The 10,000-nt window shown below is 46.6% G+C and overlaps 9 non-coding genes across 9 annotated transcripts; all 9 read left to right on the top strand.

The window, feature by feature from the left end:
* Nucleotides 1-92: 92 nt before the first annotated feature.
* TRNAP-AGG (transfer RNA proline (anticodon AGG)) lies at nucleotides 93-164 on the top strand. Its single transcript has one exon. It is a non-coding gene; the product is annotated as a tRNA-Pro (tRNA).
* An 87-nt stretch (nucleotides 165-251) lies between these two features.
* Nucleotides 252-323, top strand: TRNAP-AGG (transfer RNA proline (anticodon AGG)). The gene has a single exon. It is a non-coding gene; the product is annotated as a tRNA-Pro (tRNA).
* Nucleotides 324-410: 87 nt separating this feature from the next.
* On the top strand, nucleotides 411-482 carry TRNAP-UGG (transfer RNA proline (anticodon UGG)). Its single transcript has one exon. It is a non-coding gene; the product is annotated as a tRNA-Pro (tRNA).
* A 1,349-nt stretch (nucleotides 483-1,831) lies between these two features.
* Nucleotides 1,832-1,903, top strand: TRNAP-AGG (transfer RNA proline (anticodon AGG)). The gene has a single exon. It is a non-coding gene; the product is annotated as a tRNA-Pro (tRNA).
* Nucleotides 1,904-2,466: 563 nt separating this feature from the next.
* On the top strand, nucleotides 2,467-2,538 carry TRNAN-AUU (transfer RNA asparagine (anticodon AUU)). Its single transcript has one exon. It is a non-coding gene; the product is annotated as a tRNA-Asn (tRNA).
* A 488-nt stretch (nucleotides 2,539-3,026) lies between these two features.
* Nucleotides 3,027-3,098, top strand: TRNAP-AGG (transfer RNA proline (anticodon AGG)). The gene has a single exon. It is a non-coding gene; the product is annotated as a tRNA-Pro (tRNA).
* An 870-nt stretch (nucleotides 3,099-3,968) lies between these two features.
* On the top strand, nucleotides 3,969-4,040 carry TRNAP-UGG (transfer RNA proline (anticodon UGG)). The gene has a single exon. It is a non-coding gene; the product is annotated as a tRNA-Pro (tRNA).
* A 245-nt stretch (nucleotides 4,041-4,285) lies between these two features.
* On the top strand, nucleotides 4,286-4,357 carry TRNAP-AGG (transfer RNA proline (anticodon AGG)). Its single transcript has one exon. It is a non-coding gene; the product is annotated as a tRNA-Pro (tRNA).
* Nucleotides 4,358-5,319: 962 nt separating this feature from the next.
* On the top strand, nucleotides 5,320-5,391 carry TRNAP-UGG (transfer RNA proline (anticodon UGG)). Its single transcript has one exon. It is a non-coding gene; the product is annotated as a tRNA-Pro (tRNA).
* The last annotated feature ends 4,609 nt before the right edge of the window (nucleotides 5,392-10,000 follow it).

Below are 10,000 nucleotides of genomic sequence, written 5' to 3'. Positions count from 1 at the left end.
ACCCCGCGGAAAATCTTTCTACAAACCAGTTTTATGGAGAAGACTTCAACGGGTTTAGGCTACATATTCACATATTGAGAGCAAAGTAACATGGTCCGTTGGTCTAGGGGTATGATTCTCGCTTAGGGTGCGAGAGGTCCCGGGTTCAAATCCCGGACGGACCCCGCATAAAATCTTTCTTTAAACCAGATTCATGGAGAAGACTTCAACGGGTTAGGCTTCATATTCGCATATTGAGAGCAAAGCAACATGGTCCGTTGGTCTAGGGGTATGATTCTCGCTTAGGGTGCGAAAGGTCCCGGGTTCAAATCCCGGACGGACCCCGCGGAAAATTTTTCTACAAACCAGTTTTATGGAGAAGACTTCAACGGGTTAGGCTTCATATTCACATATTGAGAGCAAAGTAACAAGGTCCGTTGGTCTAGGGGTATGATTCTCGCTTTGGGTGCGAGAGGTCTCGGGTTCAAATCCCGGACGGACCCCGCGGTAAATCTTTCTACCAATCAGATTTATGGAGGGGACTTCAACGGGTTATTCAAGATATTCACAAATTGTGACAAAAGTGACATGATCCTTTGTTGTAGGGGAATGATTCTCGCTTAGGGTGCAATAGGTCCCGGGTTCAAATCCCGGACGGACCCCGCGGAAAATCTTTCTACAAACCAATTTTATGGAGAAGACTTCAACCGGTTAGGCTTCATATTACATATTGAGAGCAAAGCAACAAGGTCCGTTGGTCTAGGAGTATGATTCTCGCATAGGGTGCAAGAGGACCCGCGTTCAAATCTCGGACGGACCCCTCGGAAAATCTTTCTACAAACGAGTTTTATGGAGAAGACTTCAACGGGTTAAGCTTCATATTCACATATTGAGAGCAAAGTAACATGGTCCGTTGCTCTAGGGGTATGATTCTCGCTTTGGTGGCGAGAGGTCCCAGGTTCAAACCCCGGACGGACCCCGCGGTAGATCTTTCTACAAACCAGTTTTATGGAGAAGGTTTCAACGGGATAGGCTACATATTCACATATTGAGAGCAAAGTAACATGGTCCGTTGGTCTAGGGGTATGATTCTCGCTTAGGGTGTGAGAGGTCCCGGGTTCAAATCCCAGACGCACCCCGCGGAAAATCTTTCTACGAATCAGTTTTATGGAGGAGACTTCAACGGGTTATTCAAGATATTCACATATTGTGTAAAAAGTAACATGGTCCGTTGGTCTAGTTGTATGATTCTCGCTTTGGGTGCGAGAGGTCCCGCGTTCAAATCCCGGACGGACCCCTCGGAAAATCTTTCTAACAATCAGATTTATGGAGAAGTTTTCAACGGGATAGGCTACATATTCACATATTGAGAGCAAAGTAACATGGTCCGTTGGTCTAGGGGTATGGTTCTCGCTTAGGGTGCGAGAAGACCCGGTTTCAAATCCCGGACGGACCCCGCCGAAGATCTTTCTACAAACCAGTTTTATGGAGAAGTTTTCAACGGGTTAGGCTACATATCCACATATTGAGTGAAAAAAAACATGATCCGTTGGTCTCGGGGTATGATTCTCGCTTTGGATGCGAGAGGTCCCGGGTTCAAGTCCCGGACGGACCCCGCGGAAAATCTTTCTACGAATCAGTTTTATGGAGGAGACTTCAACGGGATATTCACATATTGAGAGCAAAGTAACATGGTCCGTTGGTCTAGGGGTATGATTCTCGCTTTGGGTGCGAGAGGTCCCGCATTCAAATCTCGGACGGACCCCTCGGAAAATCTTTCTACAAACCAGTTGTATGGAGAAGTTTTCAACGTGTTAGGCTACATATTCACATATTGAGAGCTAATTAACATGGTCCGTTGGTCTAGGGGTATGATTCTCGCTTAGGGTGTGAGAGGTCCCGGGTTCAAATCCCAGACGGACCCCGCGGAGAAACTTCCTACCGATCAGATTTATGGAGGCGTCTTCAACGGGGTATTCAGGATATTCACATATTGAGAGCAAAGTAATATGGTCCGTTGGTCTAGGGGTATGATTCTCGCTTAGGGTGCGAGAGGTCCCGAGTTCTAATCCCGGACGGACCCCGCGGAAGATCTTTCTACAAACCAGTTTTATGGAGAAGTTTTCAACGTGTTAGGCTACATATTCACATATTGAGAGCAAATTAACATTGTCCGTTGGTCTAGGGGTATGATTCTCGCTTTGGGTGCGAGAGGTCCCGGGTTCAAATCCCGGACGGACCCCGCGGAAAATCTTTCAACCAATCAGTTTTATGGAGAAGACTTCAACGGGTTAGGCTACATATTCACATATTGAGAGCAAAGTAACATGGTCCGTTGGTCTAGGGGTATGATTCTCGCTTTGAGTGCGAGAGGTCCCGCGTTCCAATCCCGGACGGACCCCTCGGAAAATCTTTCTAACAATCGGATTTATGGAGGAGACTTCAACGGGTTATTCAAAATATTCACATATTGTGAAAACCTAACATGGTCCGTTGGTCTAGGGGTATAATTCTCGCTTATTGTGCGAGAGGTCCCGGGTTCAAATCCCGGACGGACCCCGCGGAAAATCTTACTACAAACCAGTTTTATTTAGAAATTTTCAACGGGTTAGGCTACATATTCACATATTGAGAGCAAAGTAACATGGTCCGTTGGTCTAGGGGTATGATTCTCGCTTAGGGTGCGTGAGGTCCCGGGTTCAAATCACATATTGAGAGCAAAGTAACAAGGTCCGTTGGTCTTGGGGTATGATTCTCGCTTTGGGTGCGAGAGGTCCCGGGTTCAAATCCCGGACGGACCCCGCGGTAAATCTTTCTACCAACTAGATTTATGGAGGGGACTTCAACGGGTTATTCAAGATATTCACATATTGTGACAAAAGTAACTTGGTCCTTTGGTCTAGGGGAATGATTCTCGCTTAGGGTGCGAAAGGTCCCGGGTTCAAATCCCGGACGGACCCCGCGGAAAATCTTTCTACAAACCAGTTTTATGGAGAAGACTTCAACGGGTTATTCAAGATATTCACATATTTGGAAAAAAGTATCATGGTCCGTTGGTCTAGGGGTATGATTATCGCTTAGGGTACGAGAGGTCCCGGGTTCAAATCCCGGACGGACCCCGCGGATAATCTCTCTACAAACCAGTTTTATGGAGGAGACTTCAACGGGTTATTCAAGATATTCACATATTGTGGAAAAGTAACATGGTCCTTTGATCTAGGGGAATGATTCTCGCTTAGGGTGTGAGAGGTCCCGGGTTCAAATCCCAGACGCACCCCGCGGAAAATCTTTCTACGAATCAGTTTTATGGAGGAGACTTCAACGGGTTATTCAAGATATTCACATATTTGGAAAAAAGTATCATGGTCCGTTGGTCTAGGGGTATGATTCTCGCTTAGGGTGCGAGAAGACCCGGTTTCAAATCCCGTACGGACCCCGCGGAAGATCTTTCTACAAACCAGTTTTATGGAGAAGTTTTCAACGGGTTAGGCTACATATTCACATATTGAGTGAAAAAAAACATGATCCGTTGGTCTCGGGGTATGATTCTCGCTTTGGATGCGAGAGGTCCCGGGTTCAAGTCCCGGACGGACCCCGCGGAAAATCTTTCTACGAATCAGTTTTATGGAGGAGACTTCAACGGGATATTCACATATTGAGAGCAAAGTAACATGGTCGGTTGGTCTAGGGTATGATTCTCGCTTTGGGTGCGAGAGGTCCTGGGTTCAAATCCTGGACGGACCCCGCGGAGAAACTTCCTACCGATCAGATTTATGGAGGCGTCTTCAACGGGGTATTCAGGATATTCACATATTGAGGAAAAGTAACATGTACCGGTGGTCTATGGGTATGATTCTCGATTCGGGTGCAAGAAGTCCCGAGTTCTAATCCCGGACGGACCCCGCGGAAGATCTTTCTACAAACCAGTTTTATGGAGAAGTTTTCAACGTGTTAGGCTAAATATTCACATATTGAGAGCAAATTAACATGGTCCGTTGGTCTAGGGGTATGATTCTCGCCTTGGGTGCGAGAGGTCCCGAGTTCAAATCCCGGACGGACCCCGCGGAAAATCTTTCAACCAATCAGTTTTATGGAGAAGACTTCAACGGGTTAGGCTACATATTCACATATTGAGAGCAAAGTAACATGGTCCGTTGGTCTAGGGGTATGATTCTCGCTTTGAGTGCGAGAGGTCCCGCGTTCCAATCCCGGACGGACCCCTCGGAAAATCTTTCTAACAATCAGATTTATGGAGGAGACTTCAGCGGGTTATTCAAAATATTCACATATTGTGAAAACCTAGCATGGTCCGTTGGTCTAGGGGTATGATTCTCGCTTAGGGTGCGAGAGGTCCCGGGTTCAAATCCCGGACGGACCCCGCGGAAAATCTTTCTACAAACGAGTTTTATGGAGAAGACTTCAACGGGTTAAGCTTCATATTCACATATTGAGAGCAAAGTAACATGGTCCGTTGCTCTAGGGGTATGATTCTCGTTTCTGGCGCGAGAGGTCCCGGGTTCAAATCCCGGACGGAACTCGCGGAAAATCTTTCTACCAATCAGATTTATGGAGGGGACTTCAACGGATTATTCAAGATATTCACATATTGTGAAAGAAGTAACATGGTCGGTTGGTCTAGGGGAATGATTCTCGCTTAGGTTGCGCGATGTCCTGGGTTCAAATCCCGGAGGACCCCGCGGAAAATATTTCTACGAATCAGTTTTATGGAGAAGACTTCAACGGGTTAGGCTTCATATTCACATAACGAGAGCAAAGTAACAAGGTCCGTTGGTCTGGGGTATGATTATCGCTTTGGGTGCGAGAGGTCCCGGGTTCAAATCACATATTGAGAGCAAAGTAATAAGGTCCGTTGGTCTTGGGGTATGATTCTCGCTTTGGATGCGAGAGGTCCCGGGTTCAAATCCCGGACGGACCCCGCGGAAAATCTTTCTACAAACCAATTTTATGGAGAAGACTTCAACCGGTTAGGCTTCATATTACATATTGAGAGCAGAGCAACAAGGTCCGTTGGTCTAGGAGTATGATTCTCGCTTAGGGTGCAAGAGGACCCGGGTTCAAATCTCGGACGGACCCCGCGGAAAATCTTTCTACAAACGAGTTTTATGGAGAAAACTTCAAGGGGTTAAGCTTCATATTCACATATTGAGAGCAAACGAACATGGTCCGTTGCTCTAGGGGTATGATTCTCGCTTCTGGCGTGAGAGGTCCTGGGTTCAATTCCCGGACTAACCCAGCTGAAGATCTTTCTACAAACCAGTTTTATGGAGAAGTTTTCAACGTGTTAGACTACATATTCACATATTGAGAGCAAATTAACATGGTCCGTTGGTCTAGGGGTATGATTCTCGCTTTGGTAGCGAGAGGTCCCGGGTTCAAACCCCGGACGGACCCCGCGGTAGATCTTTCTACAAACCAGTTTTATGGAGAAGTTTTCAACGGGATAGGCTACATATTCACATATTGAGAGCAAAGTAACATGGTCCGTTGGTCTAGGGGTATGATTCTCGCTTAGGGTGTGAGAGGTCCCGCGTTCAAATCCCAGACGCACCCCGCGGAAAATCTTTCTACGAATCAGTTTTATGGAGGAGACTTCAACGGGTTATTCAAGATATTCACATATTGTGAAAAAAGTAACATGGTCCGTTGGTCTAGGGGTATGATTCTCGCTTTGGGTGCGAGAGATCCCGCGTTCAAATCCCGGACGGACCCCTCGGAAAATCTTTCTAACAATCAGATTTATGGAGAAGTTTTCAACGGGATAGGCTACATATTCACATATTGAGAGCAAAGTAACATGGTCCGTTGGTCTAGGGGTATGATTCTCGCTAAGGGTGCGAGAAGACTCGGTTTCAAATCCCGGACGGACCCCGCGGAAGATCTTTCTACAAACCAGTTTTATGGAGAAGTTTTCAACGGGTTAGGCTACATATTCACATATTGAGTGAAAAAAAAACATGATCCGTTGGTCTCGGGGTATGATTCTCGCTTTGGATGCGAGAGGTCCCGGGTTCAAGTCCCGGACGGACCCCGCGGAAAATCTTTCTACGAATCAGTTTTATGGAGGAGACTTCAACGGGATATTCACATATTGAGAGCAAAGTAACATGGTCCGTTGGTCTAGGGGTATGATTCTCGCTTTGGGAGATTCGCGTTTGGTTTTTTGGAGAGTGCGGTTCGTTTTTCTTTGCTCTCCTCGTCTTCTCGCTAAGCCTTAGTTTCGGTTCTTTTTCTAACATTTTGTTTGCTTAATTTAAAATTTACTAATTCGCGCAGTTTATTTTTCGTTTTTCGTGCCCTCCTGGGTTTTCTTCTGAATTCCAGGATGGATGTTTTAAAACGTTCCATTTTTGTGGAATGCGTCGTGAAAGAAGTTTCGAAGCAAGAAATTTTGACGGCATGTATTTTGGATTACGGGCCTAATACGGTCTCGTCGGTTGTTGCTACGGAGGGTGGCTATTACGTCACCTTCTTACGCGAGGAAGAAGCGGAATTGTGTCTTGATGCTGGGATCGAAGTAGGAGAGACGCGTTTTGCTGTGTCTGGGATAGCGAGGAAAACAGTTATTGTCCATATCTATGGTTTACCTGAGTTTGTGAGTGACGAAGCGGTGAAGGCGAAATTGGAAAGCTTACAATGTGAGTTGCGTGGCGAAATTATCTGGACTAAAAATGACGCCGGAATTTATTTTGGAATTCGTTCGGTCAAGGTTCGCCTTGCCGAATGTGTCAGTTCGTTACCGTACGGTCTAAAGATCAAAGACGTTTTAGGTCGGGAGACTTTTTATCAGGTTCGTCACTCCTCTCAGAGTAAAGTTTGTAATGGGTGTCTCTCTTCGAGCCACCTGTATAAAGACTGTCCCTCTTTTATCTGTTTTCGTTGTAAGAAGCAAGGTCATGTGGCTCGGTCCTGTCCAACTCGCGCTGAAGTTGTTGAATCCAAGGATCCGGTCGCTGATAGGATGGTCGAAGAACAGGATGCGGGCCTGATTCCTGATCAGGTTCTTTTAGCCAAAGAGTCCTCTCAAGGCATGGTTGCCCAGGGGGGCGACAATGTTGATCGGCCGAAATTTCCCAAGCACGTTACGAAGGACGTTGGTAAGAGAATTTTGACTTCGACGAGTGGCTCGGATGTTGATAAACGCCAGCCTCCTCCTAAGAAGACGAACGTCTACTCTACGGATTCGCATGCCATCGCACCTGCCAAGTTTCCTTCTTCGTCCCTGCCAACCGTTGTTACGCCTGTCCCCGGTTCCTTTAATGCCATTAAAAATCGTCTCTCTTAACGTTAATGGTCTTCGGAATGTTAATAAGATGTCGGAAGTGCTTATTTTTATGGACGCGTATGATGTGGTTTTTTTACAAGAGACACACTGGACGAATGAACATGTGAGTACTTTTCGGAAAATTTTTCGCGGCCGCGTTTTTTGGGATAATGACCCTACTACTACTTTTTGCGGCGTAGCGACCTGCTTTCGGGCTGGGCTGGATATTGTTCCTTCGCGAGTTTTTCGAAGCGACTGCGGCCGATTTCTTTCCGTCTCCGCGGTTGTTGACGATGTTCCTATGGATTTCGCGAATATTTACGCTCCGAATGACGCGCCGTCGCGTTCTCTTTTTATGTCTTCGGCGAAGTTGTGGTGTTCGCTTTTACCTCGTCCGATTATAGCGGGGGATTTTAATGATATTTTAAACTCATCTCTTGATCGTCGCCCCGTTTCTAATCTTCGTTCCGTTGTTCCGCCTACGCGTTTTAAGCTTTGGCTTACCAGTCTTGATCTTTATGATCCCTGGAGGGCTTCTCACGCCGATCATTTTGATTATACTCGTTCCGGTTTCGTATTCGGGAACTTTGTCATGTCGCGGATTGACTATTTATTTATTCGCCCAACGGATGCGCATAATTGTTCGCGGAATCTAATCTTGAATGTTCCTTTTTCTGACCACAAGGCCGTGTCTTTCGTCTTTGATCCCAGTGGCGTCCAGCGCGGCCCTGGGGTCTGGGCGTTTAACTCTACGTTACTTCAAGAGGAGCGCTTCCGTACGGGCATCCAGCGTATTGTTGATCGGAGTCGCGACACCGTCGAGTACCGTGTAGATATTTTTCAATGGTACGAAAATCTTAAAGTTTGTATTAAGGATTACGCCATGTTTTACGGCAAAGCTCGCGCTCAGAAGTTGAGAAGTTCTCGCGCTGCTTTATTGGTTCGGATTTCTCACCTCGAGTCTCGCTACGTGTCCGATCTTACTTGTTTGCCGGAGTTGCTGGACGCTAAGCAGGCATTGGCGGATTTCGATTCTGAGGTGCTTCGTGGCCAGGTCGTACGCGCTAAGACGGATTTTAAAGAATTGGGTGAGCGGCCCACGCGCTATTTTCTGCGCCTGGAGACTCATCGTCAGAGTATCAAATCGATTGGTCGTTTAGTGTCTCCATCAGGAGAGGTCTTTCGCGACGGGCGTCTCATCCGTCAGCAAATTTTTGATTTCTATAATGCCCTTTATACTCAGGAGCCTATTTGCGAGGCCCAGAGTCGAAGTTTTAGCAATCGGGTCCGGGACCGGGTATCGAAAGCTGATCGTGACGCGGTTGAGTTGCCTGTCACCTGGGAGGAACTTGAGCGGTCCTTGGGGTCTATGAAGCCCAATAAGAGTCCGGGACTTGATGGTTTGACGGTGGAGTTTTGGCGGTTTTTTCTTCCGCTTATTAAGGATGACTTTCTTCGCTTAGCCCATATCGCCCGTGATCAGGGCCGAATTCCGCGCAGCATGAAAATAGGTCTTATTATCCTTTTGCCCAAGACTGGTGATTTAACTCTTTTAAAGAACTGGAGGCCTATAACGTTACTCAATACTGATTATAAAATTTTATCCAAAGTTTTTGCTCTCCGAGTAGCGTCGCTTTTGCCGAACATTACGTCAGCTACTCAAACGGGTGCGGTTCGTGGTCGGGACATTTCTACCTCCACGAGACTGTTGTCAGATGTCGCCGAGAACCTCCGCCTTCGTGAAGAGGGTGGCATTATGGTCCAGCTGGACCTTATGAAGGCTTTCGACCGGGTGGCATGGCCATATTTATTTGAGCTCTTAGCGGCCATGGGGTTTGGCCCGTTTTTCTGCAAGTGGATTCAAGCTTTTGTCGCGGGTTCCAGGGCCTGTGTCAAAGTCAATGGTCATTTGACTGATGTCTTTTCGTTAGGGCGGTCGGTTCGCCAAGGGTGCCCGCTTAGCCCTCTGCTATATGTTTTAGCCTCGGAACCTCTGTTTTCCGCGGTCACGTCGCACGAATCCATCCCGCCGGTACGGTTATCCGCGCATTCGGTTTTGCCGACTCTCTTTCAACATATGGATGACACCACGGTTGTAACCTCAACAGCGGCCGCGATTCCCGCGATCTGCGACGTTTTTGCGGATTTCGGTCAAGCCTCCGGAGCGAAATTGAACCCGTCAAAGTGCCACGCGAAATGGCTTGGTCTATATCATGGTCGGGACCCTATCGAGATCAGCGGCGTAACGCTTTCTAGTTCACCTTTGAAAATTCTCGGTATTTGGATAGACTACGATTCTGTGCATTCGGCTCGCCTTCAATGGGAGGAGCGCTATGGCAAGTTCTCTCGGGTCTTACGGTCTTGGAAAGGTCGTACTCTCTCGGTCGTTGGCAAAGTTTTGGTTGTGTGTGTTTAATTCATAAAGACTTGCATAACTCTAAAATGTTTTGGACAGTGGTCCAGTTCCTTTGTGCTGTAATGAAAAGAGAAATTTGGTTATACCGGTGTTATTGTTCTTTTAATGATATTCAATTTAATCACTTTTTGTGTCAAAAGAAATTCCATGCAGTTTTAAAACTAGAATGTCGTTATAAGCAACAGAAATTACATTTAGATTTACCGTCAGATTTAATTTTATACAACATGTTAAACAAAATATTTGAATAGAATGCTTGTTGATTGCTTGTCCTCAATTCTATTTTGTGTTTTATAACCTCCAATCTTTATGATTGTATTGTA

The sequence above is a fragment of the Leiobunum rupestre genome, chromosome 10 (genome assembly GCF_980474605.1).
Source record: "Leiobunum rupestre chromosome 10, qqLeiRupe1.1.hap1, whole genome shotgun sequence".
In the NCBI taxonomy this organism is placed as follows: Eukaryota; Metazoa; Arthropoda; class Arachnida; order Opiliones; family Sclerosomatidae; genus Leiobunum; species Leiobunum rupestre.
The sequence above is the reverse complement of the archived record's forward strand: the minus strand, read 5'-3'. Positions and strand labels throughout refer to the sequence as shown.